Source organism: Opisthocomus hoazin, chromosome 7, assembly GCF_030867145.1.
Source record: "Opisthocomus hoazin isolate bOpiHoa1 chromosome 7, bOpiHoa1.hap1, whole genome shotgun sequence".
Classification (NCBI taxonomy): Eukaryota; Metazoa; Chordata; class Aves; order Opisthocomiformes; family Opisthocomidae; genus Opisthocomus; species Opisthocomus hoazin.
In genome coordinates, this window is record NC_134420.1 from 956,071 (window position 1) to 976,946 (window position 20,876).

The following is a 20,876-nucleotide window of genomic DNA, read 5'->3' on the forward strand; positions in this document are numbered from 1 at the left end:
ATCTGGAGCGGGGACGGGTTGAGGATGGAGGACTGTGTGCTCTAGGGCTGTGCAGGCGTGGGAAGCACGGCAAAGCCGTCTGCAGAGCTCCATCCCGTTGGAGAAAGTCATTTCTTCTGAAGTGGGGCCTTTCCTTGTCCCTTTCGCAAAGGGACAGGGCGGGGGGGGAGGTATAAAGCTGATTACAGAACAATATGGCTGCGCGCCTGCGGGTCTTCAACCCAACGGCGTAGAGGCACAGGCGAGGCGCGGGGTTTGGTTTTTCCCTTCCCTCATCAACCAGGAAGAACAAACCCACCAAAGCCCCGGCGCGAGATCTTCCTACCCCAGCTTCTGGCCTGGTTTTGGGGAAAGGGGCACCAGGCAGGGCAGCTCTGAGGAGCAGCAGAGCAGGGACCCGCTGTCGCCGTCCCCGTGCCTGGGCAGCGCCTTGCTGGGGTGGTCCCTGTCGGCAGGAGGCTGCAAAGCCCCACAGCTGTGGGACGAGCTGGGGCAGCTCCAGCACGGGCCAGGGCAGCAGAGATGCAGGGCCAGCTTTTCCTCCCCTTGCACCCCTCATCTTAACAGGTATTGGGGTGGGAGAGACCTGCACCGCCGAACCAGCGCTAAAAGGGAAGGGAAAAGAGGATTTCACCACGAAACGCGGGGATACCAGGGGAAAAGGACCTTTGCATTTCTTGTCTCCTAGTTTCAGGAGTAAAACCTTGATTTTTCCCTGCGGGAACGTAACAGCGGAGAGGGGGGGAAGAGCCCAGCATCGCTGCGGATCAGCACCCCAGGCTGGGAGAAGGGGCGTTCGCGCTCAGCACCCCCGCAGCAACACCCAGAGCTCTTTCGACCTTCAGGAACAGCGGTGCTAAGTTATAAAAAGCCAGAGAAAAATCTCAGATGAGGAACAAACCCCCCGGCAGCGCTGCGGATCAGCACCCCAGGCTGGGAGAAGGGGTGTTCGCGCTCAGCACCCCCGCAGCAACACCCAGAACTCTTTTGACCTTCAGGAACAGCGGTGCTAAGTTATAAAAAGCCAGAGAAAAATCTCAGAAGAGGAACAAACCCCCCGGCAGCGCTGCGGGGACTGAGGGAGGAAGCCCGGAGCTCCGGCGTCCGCGGGAGGCTGTTGGCAGCCCTTCCTGGCACGGGTCGGGAAGCAGCGCACCCCGGGAAACACCGCGCCGAGAGCTTCGTGCGCTCCCACCGTGGTGCCTGCAAACCTCCCCGCTGCCCAGGGAAAGCCCCCGTTGCGCGGGCAGCCTGCGAACGGGCGCGGGAGCTTCAGCAACGGGCTGGAAGCGAGTAAGCTCGCGCGCCGAAAGCTCCAGCTGGCAGCGGTCCGGAGGATCCTGCAGCCACTGGTTCCCCGGCCGGGCCTCGGGGAAGGACTTGGCTGCGGGGAAGAGCGTGGGACATCTGCGAGGGGAAGGATCGCCAGCCCCCACCCTTCCCAACCGCCTCCGTGGCTGCGGAGCGGGCTCGACCGCAGCCCGTGGGCTCAGGACCCCTGCGAGCACGCCTTTACCTGGCTCCTGTCTGCGGTTCCATCCTTCTCCAGGTGTCTCCTCAAACGGGCCGGCACCAAGAAAGCTTCCCCCGACCCGAATCAGCTGGGCTGTCCCAACCCGCCCGATGCCTCGGCGTGAAAAGTGCTCGTGCGGCGCCGGCTCCGGTGGCGAGAGAGGGTTTCAGTGGTCCCCCTCCTCCTCTTCGCCCCGTCCGGGGCTAACCCAGCACACACGGAAGGCCGGATGAATCCCTGGCAGAGCTACGGACTGGCTTGGGGTTATATTACACCAAAAAAGCAAATTGGCTGTCAGTATTTAGGTACGCAGCTGTGGTTACACAGGCAGCTTCCTTCGAGATTTCCCTTTAAACATCAGCTTTGCTCATTCGGAGCTGGGTGAAATATTTCCCCTTTCCCGTGGAAAGGAGTCCGGAGGGGCTCGGGCTAGGTGCGAGGGGTCTGCCAGCGCAGAGCTGTCGTACGCCGTCTCATTACCTGCCTGCAGAAACGGCAATTAAAAAGTGCCGTATTTGTGTCTCAGGGAATCGTCTGCAGGCTTTCAGCTCCGTAACTGCTACGAAGGTTTAGTTTATGTTTTATTTTAGTTATGGCAAAGTCGGCGCTGCTTGTATGAGCCGCTATTGCCCACCGAGCGACTGTGCCAGGGAGCGCAGCCCCCGCGCAGGGCACGAGAACGGGGCTCGCCATGATGTATGGCTTATTGCCCCTCTCACCTCAAGGCTTCAAAGTGCTTTGGTGAGGAATATATAAGCACCATTAGCAAAATTTATTCATTAAGAGGAAAACCAGAGAGATGATGAATTTTTCTTGAGATGAGCTTGGAAAAATTTCTCAGGAAATGAGACCTGGATTAAACTAGTGCGGAAAATCACAGGAGCAAGAGTTAAAAACATACCCAGGTGTTATCGTGGACAGAGGTGAATGTAGGTGTGTGCTTAAGCACATTGCAAAAGAAGGATTAAAACTGAGGACTCTGCCTTATGAGCTGGCTCGTGGCAGCGCGAGTGAAAAATTCATATGCAGGGGAAGAATAAAATGTTATGCCTTGCGTTCCCTAGGTAGCCATGATTTTATGAAGTGTGATTCACCAAACCAGGGAGGCTGGAGAAACCCGAACGCGAAACACATGTCCCAGAAAGACACGATGGGAAAGCAAACAGCAATTACCCGACCATCTGCGGCCGGCGGAGCCGCGGGACGGCGCTTCGGTGGGCTGCGCTCGGCGGCCAGCCGAGCCGCTCCTCGCTCCTCGCCCCGCGGCCGGGCGGCTGGGCCAAGCCAGCGGGAGCAGAACCACCGCTCTGTTCGCAGCGCAACGGCTTCCCCTTGCGCAGAACGAACGCAGGAAAGCCAACAAGGAATCCCGGAGGCACCGGCTCAGCCGGTCTGTGTTTCCACGGGAAACAGCTGCGTCGCCGCTAAAACCTCCGGTCCCTGCTCTCCGTCTCTCGGCTGGACGGGAGCTGGAGCCAGCAGGCGGACGTGACGGTGACCGTCCCCGGCGTCGCTGCCCGCGGCCGCGTTCAGCCGACCTGTCTCGCTGGTGACATCCCGGGGGGAAAGCGGGGAGGATCAGGGGTGGCAGCTTTTCGCCGCCGCGGCTCTGGCTCCCCGGGCTGGAAACGGAGACGATCATCTTGTTCTCTTGACTCGAGGCGTTGCACAAGCAGCTCAATGTCCCCGCACTCTGCTAACGCCGCTGCCTTGGCCAGGCACCACCTCTGAGCCTCGGGGCATTCGGCGAGCGGGAGAAGGGGCTGGACGGGAACGAAACCCCCAGCCCCGGCAGCCCCGCGCTCCGCTGGCCCAGGCCCAGGCGGAATCGGGGCTGCAGGAGTCAAACGGGAATGGCGTGGTCGCGTGGTGGTCGGGGGCATCCCCGCTCTCCTCCACGAGCTTCGGGGCACCGAGGAGCGCTTTGCCTTCAGCCCTCGGCCAGGGTGCTGGAGTTAATGTCCGAGAGGTCAGAGCTGCTGGGGCAAATCGTCCCTCCTCGCTCTGCCTGCCCTGACTTGCACCAGTACCAACCTGGGCTGCGTTCTGCAGCCGGACACGAGTGTCATCGCCGCCAAGGCTCGTACCTACAAAAGCCATCTCAAACAGCACGAGCCGGCAGGGAATTCTGTGACCTCTGCAGAAAAAGCCCTTCTGCTATCCCAGTTTTCAGGTTCGTTGAAAGACGCTGTTATGCAGAGCCTCATTATTTTGCAGGCTGCAAGGGACTGGAGCTGTGAATTAGCGCCTAAGCAAAGAAAACACGGGCAAAAAGGGAGATAATGTTCCTCAAAATGGACTTTGCTCATTTATTTTATCATTTCTAGCTTCGTTTGAATTATTTATGATAATACTTCGTGGTGGCGTCTGTAGCATCTTGTGAAAATAATGAAATCCAATTCACAGGAGACTTCACTCTGCCAGATCTCTGCGGAGAGGTGAGGGGAGCCTGCCAGTAACTGCTATGAAGGTCTAGTTTGTATTTTATTTTAGTAAGCACAGCTGGGAGGGGAGTTAGGAGGTTCCCAGACAGTTAGCACCGGTTTCTAGCTCTCAGTCGCTCTGCGTCCGTTCGCATTCGTTGCTCGGCCGCCATCTGAAATAAAAACTCTCTGGCGTGGGATATTCCTCGCCCGGTGCCCTCACGGATGTTGCTGCTCCCCCAAACCCAGGCTGACGCGGTGCAGCTCCGTTAGCGTGCGCTCACGTGATAAAAACAGCGGCAACGTTAAAAACCTGAAGCTGGGGGTGTTCACTGAAGCTCGAAGAAAACCCGTTCAGGGGCTTTGCATGTTGGACGGTGGAAAAACCAGCGCCTTGACTGAGACTGGGGCCGCCGCTGCCCCGCTTCCTTGCCCTGCCGAGCTGGAGACTGCTGAGCACGCAGGGGATGCATCCATCTGTCGGTCGCTCTTACTCACGGATAAATTCTCCAGGCTTCCCGGCTGGAGGTGGCTCAGCCTTTACGAAGCAGTTCAGCCCCGAAAGTGCTTTCCAGTGACCCCCCTGCTTTCTTACCGGACAGGTTCTGCCCCGCCGCTCTTCGCTCCGCACCGTGCTTTAGCCACGTGCAAAGATCTAAATTACAGCCCAGCTGGATTGTGGCTCCTGTTGATGCACTGGTTTGATGTGGGCGGGTGTACCGCGATTTGGTTGGAAACGGAGCAAATTTGGGCTGCGGTGGCTGACACCTCGTTAGCACCGGATGCCGGGATATCAGGCGTCTGCGGAGCCTCCACCACGGAGCTGCCTTAAGCATCTCCAGTGGTGCTCTTAGGGTACCTCAGCGCTGAAGCTTTCGGGTTAAAGGCTCATTGGAGGGCACCTCGGGGTACGCTGGCATGAGAAAAATACCCCCCCCACCACTTCCAGCGACGCTTGGAGGTCGCACCTGGTGCAGGGCGCGAGGACCTTTGCGGAGAAGCAGCCCCAGCACCGTTAAAGAACACGACGGGGCAAAATCAGCGACAGCAAACAGCGTTTCAGGGGTGGGGAGCCGGCGCCAGAGCTCGGAGGTTCCTACCGTGACTACTCGAACCCCAAAAGCCCCCAAACCGCCAAGCCCCCATCACCCGGTCGATGTTCTCCCTGACTCGTCAGCACCGGGTCGTGCCCCGCGAGGTCTTGGCGAGGCCGAGGGAGCGGCGTGCGCCGCAGAGGCCCCGCAGAGCCCGTTCCCTCTGGACCTTGGTCCGTACCGCTCCGGCGCCGGGATCCCGCGGCGAAAGGCGACAGCGGCTCCTTGCTGGGCCATAAAGCAGGGTGCGAGGCGGCAGCGCGGCGGCAGCCTCTGGAGCAGCGGCGGGCGCTGCGGAGAGCGGGATTTTACACCTGAAGTACTGACAGGGGCTGAAACCATGCTGTCACTGCTGGAAAATCGTCAAGCTAAGCCACACCCTGTTTCGTGGCAGCTTTTTATTGCTTTCGGGGCTGCGTGCGTGAGCGAAGCGTCCGCTGCTGGCTACGGGGGCGAGGGCAGGGGCAAACCCGTAACCTGGGTGAGCGGTGCGGGACAGGAAACCTCTCGCAGGGGGTCAGATGACGGCATCAGTGTGGGTTTTTTTTCTGGTTGGAGAACTGTACCGAGTCCCAAGGCATGGCGTCTCTTGCTGGTCAGGCTTGTGAAGCCGCTCCTGGAGAAACTGTCCTGGTTTCCCGCGACCGAGCTGCTCGGCTCCCCGGTGTTTGGTGGGAGAAATCCCGCAGCACCCGCACCTGCGTCTCGCCGCGCCGGAACAGATCGAGCGCGTTTCTGGGCGCTTTTCTGCTCTGTTGAGGAAATTCCGCTCCGAATTTTCCTAGGCCCTGCTCAGCTGCTCGGAGCCGTGGGCCGGGCGATGCACGGTGTGTAACCCGCTGCTGCCAGCGGCCGGGGCTGGGCAAACCCGGCCGTGCCCAGGCAAGTCCCGCAGCAGCACCCCGCGCCCGGGGCTCTGCCTGCCGCTCCCCGGGTGGCACAGACCCTCAGCCTGCAGAGCCCGTCCGAGGCTCCTTTCTGTTCCCCTTTGAAGAGGGGATTGCCAGAGGTTGGTATTTCCAGAAGAAACGGCACCTTCCTTCGCAGACACCGGAGCTCGCCGACGCGATCTCTGTTTCGGCCAACGCGTGTGCCCGCCGTCCTCCGCAGCCCTGCGCGCGGGAGGGCTGCTTGCGGCTCGCCGAGGAGGACGATGCTGCCGAGAGGTGCCCAGGGAGGTCCGGGGTGAGCTCGGAAACTTGCTTTGCTCTCTTTCGGACAGAAAACGTGAAGCAATGAGGAATATTTTTCTGTGTGACAAGTCAGGAAAATGCTAAGCAGAGCTTTCGCAGGCCACCTCTGAGGCTTTGTGAGAAAAAAACCCCACACTATAAAATGAAAATAAACCATGGGTGAAGTAGGTGCGGTCCAGATCTGGAGAGACAGGCAGCTCTGAAGTGACACCTGCCTTTGAAAACACAACGGATCTGTTCACCTCCCGCGCCCAGAGCCGCGACAAGACCCATCGCTGCGGTGTCTGCGCCCCAGAGCGGGGCGGCTGCGCTCCCTCCCGGGGAGGGGGCATCGGGGCGGGAGGGGGCTTTCCATCACCCCGGCACATCGGACAAAAGAAGTTTATTTTCTATAAATCTTCCTCATTTTTTGCGGGTGGAAACCTCCACGATACATCTTTGGGCTGGGCTTACGGAAAATGAGGCAAGACTGGAAGTGGACACCTCCAACAGACAGCCCGACGCTGGGCGTTGAGGGGGGACAGACACAGCCCCGGGCTTGGCTTCGTGGGGGACAGACACAGCCCCGGGCTTGGCTTCGCGGGGGACAGACACAGCCCTGGGCTTGGCTTTGTGGGGGACAGACACAGCCCTGGGCTTGGCGTTGAGGGGGGACAGACACAGCCCCGGGCTTGGCTTTGAGGGGGACAGACACAGCCCCGGGCTTGGCTTTGAGGGGGGACAGACACAGCCCTGGGCTTGGCTTCGCGGGGGACAGACACAGCCCCAGGCTTGGCTTTGTGGGGGACAGACACAGCCCCAGGCTTGGCGTTGAGGGGGGACAGACACAGCCCCAGGCTTGGCTTTGTGGGGGACAGACACAACCCCAGGCTTGGCTTTGTGGGGGGACAGACACAGCCCCGGGCTTGGCTTTGAGGGGGGACAGACACAGCCCCAGGCTTGGCTTTGTGGGGGACAGACACAGCCCCGGGCTTGGCTTCATGGGGGACAGACACAGCCCTGGGCTTGGCTTTGTGGGGGACAGACACAGCCCCGGGCTTGGCTTCATGGGGGACAGACACAGCCCCAGGCTTGGCTTTGTGGGGGGACAGACACAGCCCCAGGCTTGGCTTCGTGGGGGACAGACACAGCCCCAGGCTTGGCTTCGTGGGGGACAGACACAGCCCCGGGCTTGGCTTTGTGGGGGACAGACACAGCCCCGGGCTTGGCTTTGAGAGGGGACAGACACAGCCCCGGGCTTGGCGTTGAGGGGGGACAGGCACAGCCCCAGGCTTGTTTTTTTGGGGACAGACACAGCCCTGGGCTTGGCGTTGAGGGGGGACAGACACAGCCCCAGGCTTGTTTTTTTGGGGACAGACACAGCCCCGGGCTTGGCTTTGTGGGGGACAGACACAGCCCCAGGCTTGGCTTCGAGGGGGGCCAGCCGTACCGGTAGGGTTTTCCGTTCCTTGTTGAAAGCCCTGCAGCACCCAGCGAGCCTCCGCGTCTGAGAGGTTTGGTGGAGCCATAATCATTTGTTCATTTATTTGTTTTTCTTCAATGTGAAAAAAATGGCGTTGCTGGGTGCTTTATTCTCATCTTGTCCCCGGGCTCCCGGAGATGCCCGGTGCTGTGAGGTCCACGCAGCGTCCCTCGTGCAGAAGCTCTCAGCCCTGCGGGCTGTTTCTCACTCCTTATTTGCAGTAGCCTGAGGTCAGAGCAGCGCAAGGAAGGAGGAACACCTCCGTGGGCTTTTGGCCCATCTTTCCGATGGGAGAGGTCAGAAAAAGCCCCGAAAGCCTTGCTAAGACGATCACAGCTTCCCAGTGGAGGAGGAGAAGACACATACGCACGTCACCTCTTCACCCCTGTGTCATCCCGTGGGCTGCAGGAAGAACTGGGGTGCAGCGCCCGCATTTTGAAGCTCGGATGGATGCTGGGGAGCACCTGCAGCTCCGTCCCGTGCTGGCTGTCGGTCAGGTACCCGGGGAGCAGAAAAAGAGTTCAGAGAACAACGGGGCCATGAGCTTTGCGGGGAGGCTTGGAGTTTAGCTGCACAAATCCTATTAGCGTGAGCGTGGGCTGTGTGGGTAAATCCTCGCGCTCCGCGCAGAGACGGAGTCCCCGAGGGGCCGGCTTAAATCAGCAAACACTGTCGGGAGCAGCGGACGGTCTGCCCGGGGACGGCAGCGCCCGCGGGAAGAGGATCGGGCAGCGCTCGGGCGTTCGGGGCGGCCGAGGTGCCGTGGCGAGGCGGCTGGGGTGGTGCGGGCAGGCGACGCCGAGGGCTTGCGATCGGCCGGGGCAAGCGATGCACCCAGGTGGGCAGCGGGGATGGGAGACGGATGGGCAGGGCACGAGCATGGCCTGAAACAGCCAGAGAATCACAGAATGGTGGGGGTTGGAAGGGACCTCTGGGGTCACCCAGCCCAACTCCTTGCCCAAGCAGGGTCACCCAGAGCAGGGGGCACAGCACCGCGTCCAGCCGGGGCTGGAATATCTCCAGAGAAGGAGACTCCACAGCCTCCCTGGGCAGCCTGGGCCAGGGCTCCGGCACCCTCAGAGGGAAGAAGTTCTTCCTTGGGTTCAGCTGGAGCTTCCTCTGCTTCAGTTTGTGCCCGTTGCCCCTTGTCCTGTCGCTGGGCACCACTGGAAAGAGTCTGGCCCCGTCCTCCTGACCCCCACCCTGCAGATATTTAGAGGCATTTCGAAGGTCCCCTCTCAGCCTTCTCTTCTCCAGGCTGAACAAGCCCAGCTCCCTCAGCCTCTCCTCGGAGGAGAGATGCTCCAGTCCCCTCCTCATCCTCGCAGCCCTCCGCTGGACTGAAAAGCGAGGGGAAAAGGTAACAGTGAGGGGAAGGAGCTGTATCTGAGGAGCAGATGAGAAAACTGGCAAGAGAGGGGGATGTGAGCAGGGGGAAGGAGCAGGAGAGGGAACGGGAGTGGTGAACGTGGAAGAGGAGGGCAAAATGGGGAATGTGGAAAGCAGAGGGGCCGGGGGGGTTTTTTGGGCAGCTGTGGGGACGTCCTGCGCGGGGCTCTGAACTCACTGAGCGGGAGGGTCGTGTGGGTTCCTCTGAGCTGCTTTCCGCCCTCTCCCCCGTCACCGGTTCATGGCTGTGGCTTTCGCTGCCCGCTGGGCAGGGAGCACCCGGTCATGGCACGGCGCCCGGCTGGGTTTGGCCGTTGGGAAGGGCTGGAGCCCCCTCGCTGTGCCTCGCCGGGGCGATGGCCTTGGAGGACCCCCACGTCACGCAGCGCCCGTCCGCGGCAGCACGGCCCGTGGCGAGCAAACCGTTTGGGGTCGGATCCTGCAGGTTAGGGGAATTGTCTTGGCCGGAGCCGTCAGGAATTGCCTTCGGAAAGCTGTGCCAGGTTCTGGCTTGTGTGGACACACAGTTCCACAAACCCCCCGAGGGTGCAGACTCGGCGTGGAAACCGTGTCAGCGTCGACGGAGTTCGAAGAAGGTGGGCTGTCAGCACTGTTTGGACAGAGCCTTGTATCAAAAGCCATTTATTCTGCCATTACTATGCATTATTCCCTTCGGTGTTGCCCTCGATGTTTGAGCTGGGAATTGCCTAATCCCGTAAAGCCCGGCTTCCCCTCGTGCCAGACCGGGGAACAAAGTCATAATTCTCCCTCCGCAGCCTCCCGGGCCGTTGCCATGGGGATGAGGCGATGTCCCCGCGCAGCGCTGCGGCTCTCCCGCCGGCGCAGGTACCAGGAGATGCTTTCCAGCAGGCAAACGGCCCCGGCCCGAGCGCTGCGCGCTGGCCGGCAGCCGGGGAAGGTACGAATCACGCAGTCGAAGCGACCGGCGGGGGACCTGGTTTCAGAGCTGTGAACCAAGACCCGAGCAAGCCTGGCTCAGCCGGAGGCGGCCGCCGGTGCCGAGATGTCCTGCTTGTGGCTTCTTCCCCATCTGCTCGGCCGGTTTCCTCCTCAGAGAGGGAAATCAGAGAGGTTTGATGTGATCTCTTCTTGGCAAACCCACGCTGGCTGTGTTTTATCACCTTGTTACCTTCCAGGCGCTTCAGTGGCATCAAAGCACACCCGAACACTTCATCACCCCCTTGGTCTTCCTCTGTACGGTTGGGAAGAGGAGGAGGAGTCGAGCTGCCCTGCTCCTCTCCTTCCCTGCGGGTCGGGATGGCAGACGGGTCGGACATCGCCGGATCCTTAAGCCCTCCAGCATCAACGGCAGCGGGCCCAGAGGCGTCGCGTACAGATCCCCAAATCCCCTTCGACCTCCTCTTCCCCCGGCGAGACCCCCTGCCCTCCCCTCCTGTGCCTCTGTGCCTCCCACCCGGCCACGCTCTGGCACTGGAAACTGGGGTTAATCGATGAAGGAGGAATTGCTAAAGCAAATATTTTCTTTCCGAAGCTCTCCATCAGCTACAGCCACAAGGAACCCCTGCGTACAACTAATAGACACATTTTAAAGATGGTTGTAGCTCTGCAGTGAGAGCAGGAACGAGGGGACACAGACAGAGCTCTGATTTTCTGTTATTTTCAGAGAAAATCATTAGCCATGGACCTCTTCAGAGCTCCTTACCTTTTGGCCGAGCAGGAGCACCCCAAATCTACGCCCCGCAGCGCCTGGGTCCCAGCGCGCAGCCTCTCCCGCGCATCCGGCCGGGCTGGGGGTGTCCGGGAAGGTCCCGCCAGCGCCCGCCGAGCATCCCCGGGGCCCAGGGATGACCCAGCAGCTGGCGGGACCTGGGAAGGGCGACGGGGCAGGGTCCCGCAGGGCGCGGGCACGGCTCGGGGCTCGGTTCGTGTTTTCATTGACAGCGTGGAGGGGAGGTGGCGAGGTCGGGCTGGCTTGAGCTGAGGAGAGGAAGACGAGGGTAGGGAAGGAAGAGGAAGAAGACAGCCCCGCCGTCCCCGCAGCCCGAGAGGGAAGCGCCATGCCTTTCCCTTCGAGCAGACTCTTCTCTGCAGCCGCACCACCGCTCTCTCCTGGAAAGCCGGGAGGGTTTCCCGACGTGAGGAGGCGGCTTCCCAGCGCCGAGCTGGTGTCTCTCCCAGCACGGGCTCCGAAGCGGGCGGAGGCGAGGGGAGGGGGTTTCGCTGCCTTGGACGAAACTGTGTCCAGTACTGTGTCCAGTTCTGGGCTCCCCAGTTCAAGAAAGATGAAGAGCTACTGGAGAGAGTCCAGCGGAGGGCTACGAGGATGAGGAGGGGACTGGAGCATCTCCCCTAGGAGGAGAGGTTGAGGGAACTGGGCTTGTTCAGCCTGGAGAAGAGAAGGCTGCGAGGGGACCTAATAAATGCCTACAAATATCTGCAGGGTGGGTGTCAGGAGGATGGGGCCAAGCTCTTTTCAGTGGTGCCCAGCGACAGGACAAGGGGCAATGGGCACAAACTGGAGCAGAGGAAGCTCCAGCTGAACATGAGGAAGAACTTCTTCCCTCTGAGGGTGACGGAGCCCTGGCCCAGGCTGCCCAGGGAGGCTGTGGAGTCTCCTTCTCTGGAGATATTCCAGACCCGCCTGGACAAGGTCCTGTGCAGCCTGCTCTGGGTGACCCTGCTTGGGCAGGGGATTGGGCTGGGTGACCCACAGAGGTCCCTTCCAACCCCTACTATTCTGTGATTCTGTGTGATTCTGTGAAACCCCGCGGCGGAGGAGGGCGTATAAAGACTTCCAGTTCTATTGCGATTTTTTGACGGGGTGGAAGCACTCCTGGGGAAAAGGGGCGACGTGGCTTTCCCTGGGCGCGGGGAGGTTGGTACCCAGCGTCGCTCCAGAGGCCACGTCCCGGCGCCCAGGGCTGGAGACGCAACTGGGACACGGCCCCAGTGCGGTTTCCTTCCTCGCACTAGCACAGCTGGGACGGGGCATTTAATTAAAAGGCTGCTAGGCCCATTTTGGTGAGGAAAAAAGAAAACTCTGTCTGCTTCCCAGGCAGAAACAGTCCCCTTGCCAGCAGACTCCGGCTGCAGCAGCGACCGCAGCAGAACCCGAGGAGCAGCGAGTGCAGAACACGCTCCTGGCTTCCTGAAGCATCCACACGAGCGCAGCGCTCCGGGGTGCGGTGAGGGGGCAAAGATCCCCCCACCCTGCTGCTCAGAAAGGGGAAAATGGGGGGAAAATGTGCGATTTGCACACCTGATGGGCATTAAATGCCCAGGAGCGCTCCTTGCGTCTCTCCTCCGGAGCAAAGGGAGCCCCTGGGAGCGCAGCCGAGCCCTGCGCACCAGCCCTTCTTTCCCGTGATTATGATCCTTAATTTCTGATTTTGCCACCCGCATTACGTTTCATGAAATTTTAAAGCTAATGCTCTGCCAGACTCAAATGGCACCGGAGCAGATGTTTAAGTGCAGCCTAGGATGAATAAATTATGGGGCTCATGGACGTACGGCGAAGGAAGGAGAGCCTGGCTGGCTCTGCACGGGGAGATAATTGATTTAAACGACATTGTCCATCGTGGCCACCTGGGACCCGCTCTTTGGGCACAGGCAGGGTAAGGGATGCAGCAATTAAAGACACCGGTCTAATGACAGCCCCGACTTGCCTGCATGCCAGCCCTGCTCAGCCTTTTTTTCTTCGGCAGCTCCGTGGTTTTCTGCCCCTATCCCACCTCGACCATCGGGCGGGGAGGAGGAAACAGGGCTGGTTTCGGTCTCGGTTGCATCCGTTGCGGTCCAGGCCTGACCTTGCAGCGTGTGCCGGGGGAGCCCGAGGCTCGAAGGGGGATGTCAGGGAGGGGGGAGCTGCAGCGAGAAAGCACGGAGATTATTTGATGCTGGAGAAAAAGCTGTGTTCTGAGGCACTTCCAGAGATGAGCCTGTTTGGGTTCTCCAGCGGAGCGCCGGGAGGGGATTTGATCGCAATACGCAAGTGTCTGCAGAGGAGAAAATGTTAACCATTAAAGAGCTTTTTAATTTCACAGAGAAAGGCACCAGAAGAATTGACTGCCAGACACCAAATGCAGACCCAGCAGCAGCAGCAAGCTGCTTTTTTTAGCCACAAGGATGGGCAAGACGTGGCCGTGACTCAGAGCCCGCCGGGTTTTTCGCTCTGCTCTGCTACAGAGAACCGTGATGACCCTGGGCAAGTCACTTAACCTCTTCGCGTGGCTCAGCCCCTTCTGCCGGGTAAGGCATTTACCTGGCGGGGTTAAATAGATTGGCTCAGCAAACCCACAGCTGCCGGGGAGTTAATTAGTCCCTCGGACCCCGAGAGCTTGCCGGTCCGTGGTGCTCGCTGCCCTGGGTGCCAAGGCTCGTCGTGCCCCTCCGAGCAGCCCCTCTGGGCGCTCGATGCCACCCTTGCCCGTGCAAACAGCGGCCCGGAGGTGGGACCTGGCTGAACTGGGGGCATTTTTTGCCCTTCACAGAACGCAGCTTGTTTCGCAAGCTCTGCTGAAACGAGCTCTGCTGCAGCGCGTCGGGTTTTGCCCCTTCGTCTCCTCTCTGCCCCCTCCCCGCCTGCCGGCAGCGAGATCCGCAGCGCGGCGAACCCTCCCTCCGTCGTGTCCCTCTCTCGGGAGCAAACACCGATGAAGAGGAGCAGGAGACGAAGGAGTCCTGCACCTGGGGATTGCTCGGACGCCCGCCCTGGCCTCCGAGGACGTTCACCTCCAGCCCGAACCTGGGGCTGGGACCGGGACCCAGGGTGCCACCGGCAGCACCCTCGGGGCCTTCGTGGGCACCGGGGTTCCGACCTGCGCGCAAAGGGCGACGCTGCAGTGGAGAAAATAGACGTATGGAGACGAAAAGGGTTCTCTGACGACACAGGCAGCTGGGTGGAAAGCTGCAGGGAGCCGGCTCCGCTGCCGGGGGTGGCTGTTTTTCCAAATTGTGCTGAATCAGCATAAAGGAGGGTGGGTGCCTCTGCGTGTTGCGACGGCAGCCGCCTCCTCGGGGAGAGCACGGTGCTGAGTCCCGGGAGGATGCCAGCTGCTCCCACGGGCCCGGCGATCCCTGCGGAGGGACCGGCATCGCGTCTCAGCGGGGACCGAGAGCGGGGGGCTGCCCCGGGAGCGAGCGAGCCGTGGCTGCGCCAGCACGGGGAGACGCTCCCCGTAAAGACCCAGGGAAGAAAGTGCCTTTAACGCCCTTTTGCCTCTGGAAACGGGCTCCGGATTCACGTTCGGGTCAGGGTTTGCCTCTCAAACCCATATGAAAGTCTCAAGACAGACCCCAAACGTCCCGATGTGGGGAGGCTGCGGGAGCAGCGCAAGGGTCCGTCCGTCCCGGCGTCCTGTTCCCAGGGCGGGATCTGTGTGAGGATGAGGATTAGGGACACTTCCCGCGGCGATGCTTTGCAAACCCTGCCATTGATGGGCTCCAGGCCCTGGGTGACATCCCGTGGGGCTTGGAGGGGGGTTTCCCAGCGCACAGGCTCGGGAAGCGTCTGGATGGGAGCCGCCTCTGCTCGCAGTTCGTAATCAACGTCCGTCCGCGGGCAGGCTCACGGCCGCTTTCCACGTGCAGAGCTGGACCTTGCTGTGGGCTCAGGGCCTGGGCTCAGCCCCGCTGGGATCCGGGGGCTTGGTCCGAACTGCACCCCTGTGAATATCGCCGGGCTGGTTGCTCCAACGGCGGGGAGAGCGAAGCGGGGCTCGGGGCAGAGGCAGCCCCAGCCTGACCCACCTCTCTGGGCGCACGGAGGGCTGGGGATGCTGGTGACGGTCCCTGCGTGGGCTGGACCCCGGCAGCAGGACCCAGCTCAGCACCACGCCGTGTCACGAGCCAGGTTTCTCCTCGCTCGGTCTCACGGGTCCGGAACCGCAGCGAGAGGGGCAGCACCTGCAAAACCCAACGGGGAACGCGCTGCTGCCGCGCTTACTCAGCGGTCGCGCTTTCGGCTGCCGTGCCCCCCAGCCCGGGGGGTTTCGGCTCTGCCTGGAGGGCTGGGGGCTGATCACCGCTCTGCCCCCTCCTCAGCCCCCTCCTCAGCGCCAGCCCCGGGTCCTTTAGCAAGCGGTGCTTGCAACAGGGCTGTTCGATGAAGCAAAAGGCCGTTTTTCCCCTCTGCCACCCTGGCAGCGTTAGGGTTTGACACCACACCCCCCACACCCCCATTTGCAAAGCTGCAGAACGCTGTCACCCCCTTTGCACGCACCTACTGCCACCTCCCCATCCCGACAGACCTCCCTGGGCACGGCGAGGACCAGCCCACCCCGACCCGGCAGCCTCGGCGCGTCCCCAAGCCTCGGCTGCATGGGCGGCTGCGTAAAGAAGAGCAACCTCGGGACCACTCTGCTTTCTGCCCGTTGCCAACAGCCCCCCCAAAGCCATGAACAGCCATGCCAAATCCACGAGCAGCCCCCCCAAAGCCGCGAGCAGCCACCCCAAATCCATGAGCAGCCTCCCTACAGCCACGAGCAGCTCCCCCAAATCCCCAAGCAGCCACCCGAAAGCCGTGAGCAGCCCCCCCAAAGCCATGAACAGCCACCCCAAATCCATGAGAAGTCACCCCAAATCCACGAGCAGCCACCCCAAAGCCATGAACAGCCATCCCAAATCCATGAGAAGTCACCCCAAATCCATGAGCAGCCACCCCAAAGCCATGAACAGCCATCCCAAATCCATGAGAAGTCACCCCAAATCCATGAGCAGCCACCCCAAAGCCATGAACAGCCATCCCAAATCCATGAGAAGTCACCCCAAATCCATTAGCAGCCCCCCCAAAGCCACGAGCAGCCCCCCCAAAGCCGCTTCGCCAGCCAGGGGTTGCCGGAGCCCCGCAAGCTGCCCCACGCCCCAGCTGCACGGAGCCAGCAGTGCAGGATCCGGCCCCACAGGCCCCGTTTCTTGCGGGTTTGCACGCTCAGCGGCGGCTCCGCAAGCCCTCGCCGGGCTGATCCCTGCGAAGCTGCGCTGGAAATGCCGGCTCTTGGGAAAACCAGCCCCGGGCGAGCGCATTCAGCTGACGCCAGCACCGGCACCGCGGCGAAGCAGGACCCGGGGGAGCTGCACGATCCTGTTCCTGCAGCCCTGGCAGAGCTGCTGCATCGCCCGTGCAGCCCTTACGGACAGAAACACCACCAGGGCAGCCGGACAGACAGCCCCGCTCAAAACAGCCTCCGGAGGCTCGGCAGCCGAGGCCCGGAGCCCTGCGCGGCACAGAGGGGAGCGACTGCCCAGTTAGGTTTGCCCCAGGTGGGTTTTTGGTTTTAAACCTCCCTGGTTACGCCGCGAGCTTCGGCTGCGCCCGAGGCAGGGATGCAGCCGAGGAAATCGTCCCCATGGGTTCCCTGAGTGGGTCCCGTTGGCAGGGACAGGGACAAGCCAGCCCCTTGGCACAGCCACCTCTCCCAACGCCGCTGTGAGCACCCGGGTGCTGAATCACCCCAAGGACCCCACCAGGCTGAGAAAACACCCGTCTGCTTTCCTTCTCCGGGTTGGACTCACCATCCGGCCGCTGCTTTTTCTTCTCCTGGGGGTTCTCAGGCTCCGTCAGACCGACGGTGAGCTTGTTCTTGCTCCGGAGAAGCTCCGTGCTCCACGGCGAGGCACGGAGAGGCCACGGGCTCGGCATCTCCCGACGCCCCGGCGCAGGGGATGGCTGACCCACGGGGAGAGCGTCGATCCAGCGCGACCCCCTTCGCCCTGCAGCCACCCGCGCTATTTCCATCCCCTCGACAGCTCTGCGGAGGGCTGGGTGACCTCCCAGGCGGGTGTCCCAGCCCCGACCCCAGACGTCCCCGCGCAGGAGGGGCTGTGCTGGCGCAGAGCCCTTCAGCCCACCGAAACCCCCTCCAGAAACTCCGCGTTCCCTCTCCGTGCGAGAGCTGCTCGCACCCAGGCGATGCTCCGGCGGGGCGCGTGCTGAGCGGGGCATCTCGGTGCTCGTCCTGCAGCCCGGAGGGACGCGTCCTGGCACCGAGGCACCTCTGACGATGCGAGTGCTGCTCTCTGGTCCCCACGCTGCAGGGTCCCCACGCTGCAGGGCACATCTGCCCGACCGCCCCTGTCCCCAGCAGAGAGGGGTGACACGCCGTGCGTGGCGGGGAGCAGGAGGATGCTCTGGCTGGGTCCCCACGCTGCAGGGTCCCCACGCTGCAGGGTCCCCACGCAGCAGGGCACATCTGCCTGACCGCCCCTGTCCCCAGCAGAGAGGGGTGACACGCCGTGCGTGGCGGGGAGCAGGAGGATGCTCCGGCTGGGGAGATGGCGGTGGCGAGGGGCAGGGTGTCCTCGGCGCTCGGTCCGGGGGGGCCACACATCGCACACACCCGGCTCACCGTGGCACCTCGGGGCTGGAGCCAGCGGGGCAGCTTGGGGAGAGCTCCTGCTCTTCAGGGGCTGGGGATCGCCCCGTTTCTCCCGGATGCCTTCAAAAGGACGGATCCCCAGCCGGACCCGCACCCCGCGGGCTGCCCGGACCTCCACGCGCCGAAGGGACCCGGCTCCCCCGGCGCTCCCCCCTCCAGCCCGGCCATGGGACTCCTGCCATTTCCCTTGGCGAGCGCCCTGGCTGCCGGCTTTTTTTTCCCCCCATTCAGGCCGACAGCGGGGCCTCAGCATCAGCTGCGCGCTGCTCAGCATCCGCCTTTCAGCGAACAGCAGGTGCAAGCGGTGCGACCCCGGGCTCGCTACAGTAATCCCGCTCCCCCCCCCCCGGGCCCCCCTCGCACAATATTGTCCCCTCGGCTCAAGAATGTTTTTGTCTCCCCTTCACAGTTGTGAATTCTTTTCCAGATTGAAAAGAAATCTCTTTCTAATCTTCCTGCCCGGCGGTGGCTGGGGAAGAGCGGGTGCCTCGCTGCAAGGGGGGAGCGCGGCCGGCGCAGCGGTGCGGGGGGGTCTGCTCCCTCCTGGGCAGCTGCGGGCGACGGCCGGGCGCGGGGGATCATGCCCTCTGCACCCGCAGCAGCCAGAGCGCAGGGCGACGCGGGCTCTCGCCCCTGCCCTGGCTCGGAAACCCTCGCCCACGTGTGGGAACCACGGAGGTGACACGGCAGCAGGTCTCGGCTCCGTCACCGCCGTCCAACCGCAGCGAGCTCTGCCGGGAGCCCCGGGGGAGCCCGGAGCAGCCGAGCTGTTGAACACGGCGTGGCGGGGGGCTGCGCGAGGGAGGCAGGGGCAGGAGGGCTGCTCGCCGGCAGGGACGCGGCAACATGCCGCATGATGCTCGGGCAGCGTCGCGGGGCTTGGCCTCGGCCCATCTCCTCCGCACAGTGAGAACAAGACTCGGCAGCACCTTCCTTCTGCGTCACCCTGTGCTGAAACCACGCAGCACAGCCCGGCGCGGGAGGGAAACATCGGCCTCAGGCTCCCAGAGCCCCCCTTCCCCTCCTGGAGCAGCCCCGCCGGCCAGAAACCGCATCCTCTGCCCCGCGCAGGCGGGAGCACACCCAATCCCCCCTGCCACCGAGGCGGGGGTCCCCGGGGACAGAGGGGGGGCACAGGGGCTCTGGGGGGGCGGCTGGTCCTGCAGCAAGGCAGCAGGCTGGAAACCCCATCCGGCAGCCGCAGCAGGCGCCTGGGGGACTCGGGACGTGTTTTTGGGGGGAAACCAACCCACGCAGGTCCCTGAACGGCTCGGCACGGGGTGACCTGGCCGGACTGGCCGAGGTTTGCTCTGCCCCCGGGGCAGCCCCACACCGCAGCTCCCTGCACAAATTGTCCCCCCCCCAAAGCGCAGCCGGGCTCGCCGCAGCCGAGCCTCTCCGCAGCAGCTCTTCCCCCGCAGACACACCGTAAAACAAACATCCTGGGTGTGTTCGTAAAGCAAACCCCACCCCGACGCCGCGGGCATCCCCACAACACGGGGCTCTGCTTCAACCCCAGTCCCGGCCACGGCTTGGAGCAGCCGTGCTGCCATCTGCCCCGAGAAGCGCGAGGCGGGACCCCGGCGCCGTTGGAGCCTGTCCTCTCCGCTACATCTCCCCGGTGCCTTTCGACGGGAGTGTCTGCAGCAAATCTGGCTCCATGGCCGGCTTCCCCACGACAGGCTGGCTTTTCCTGCCAGCAGCTCCAGGGAGGACTCGCGGAGCATAGGGGCATCGATTAAGGATGCAGAGCAAGTTTCCCCGCGCGAACGCTGTCAGGATTTACCGCGGGTTGGATGCGCAGCCGAGGAGCTCCAAGAGAGCGGGGACGCCGGGCAGGAGGGCGCGACCCGGACCTCCTTGCCCTGCCAGGGCTCACAGCACGTCAGGAACCTGCTCTCGGTTGCGAAAGCCCTGCCCTCGCACGCCTGCCCTGCCCTCGCAGCCGCAGCCGGCCGAGACGAGCACGCTCTCCCATCCGAAGGGAGCTTTTCTCAGCCGAACGCCTTCAGCTGCGGAATCCGCCCGCGAGAGATGAAACCGCGCCAGCGCTTGGCTCCCTTGGGGACGCCGTGCTCAGGCTGTGCCCCCGCCACGCGCCCGGCCGCGGGGACAAAGCCGCCGAGCGGCTCCCGTCACACGCAGCGGGACACGAACGACCGACGCCGGCTGCCCCAGGAGCTGGCAGCTTCAGCATGGGGGCCCAGGGTGGTTTTTTCTCCTTCCAGGAAATCAAGAAGCTGCTAAACCTGCGAGACCTACCCAGCTGCTGCAGGACGGCTGCCGTACACGTCCCCAGCAGCGGTGGGAGTCCCTCAAAGCCCACCCAGCTGGCAGGTGCTGCCGGGCGCAGGGTCTCGGTCCCGCCTGCCCCAGGACAGGCAGCGGAGTCCCGGCGAGCTACGAGCCCCTTCCTCGCGAGCCCCATCCAAAGCCCCGCGCTTTATCCACACCGCTGAAATCAACTCCGTGCTTACCTCGGCGAAGAACCCCCTCCGCTCCCCGCGCCTCCTCCGCTTCGCAGCCAGCTGGGAGCGGGGCGACGGCCTCGAGAGCCAGGGACGGCGCAGCAAGCGCCTCTCACCCTGCCCTGCCACCGGCCAAGGGCCCCCCGCACCAGGACCATCACCAGGATGCGCTCAGAGCAGGATCGGGCCACGTCCAGCACCCTGGCGCGTCTCCCCATCAGCTCTGCTGCTCTCCAGAGGAGGCCCCAGGAACAGCCCAGATGTGTCGCTATTTTTTTTAAAAAAAACGAGTTTTGGGGAAAAGGCTGTGGTTGGAACAAGGGAGGGATGACAAGGGCTGCCGCCAGCCTGGGCACGCTGCCGTGGGTACTGGACCAGGTCTGCTGCTGGGAAACTCCCCACAGGAGCACAGGCCACCCCCCCCCCCAAGTTTATTTTATTCATCACATAAAGATTAAAGCCCTTATCCCCCAAAGAGCCCTCCCCAGCCCTTCTTCTCCTACCCCGGTGAAAGCTGCCCAGCGCACGGGAAGCCGGCCCTTTCCATGGCAGCCCGAGGTGATTAACACAACCCTGCTACGATTTATGAACCTCTCCCTCCTCCCTGTCCGTGACGCGTTCCACGTTGATTCATTTTTACCTTTAACTCCAGGTTGCTGATCCGCCTGGAAAGCGAAGGCGTTATTTATCACGTGTATTAAAAATGAGACCTCTCCAATGCCAGAACCAGCAGGTCCCCTCCACCCGAGACACCCTATTTTTAACCACCTGCCCCTCCCCGCACCCCGCCGTGGCTCCAGCACTCGCCAGCCACGGGTCACCACGCCGTGATTCAGTGCCCGCGTTCCCTCGAGAGCCTTCCAGGAAAACCGCAGCGAATCACTCCCGTCTCAAAGAGCCGAAGACCACGCAGGTAAAACACGAGTCTGGAGGTGCTGTGCCTGCGCTCACCGCCCCGCAGGCGCTCCCACCGCCTC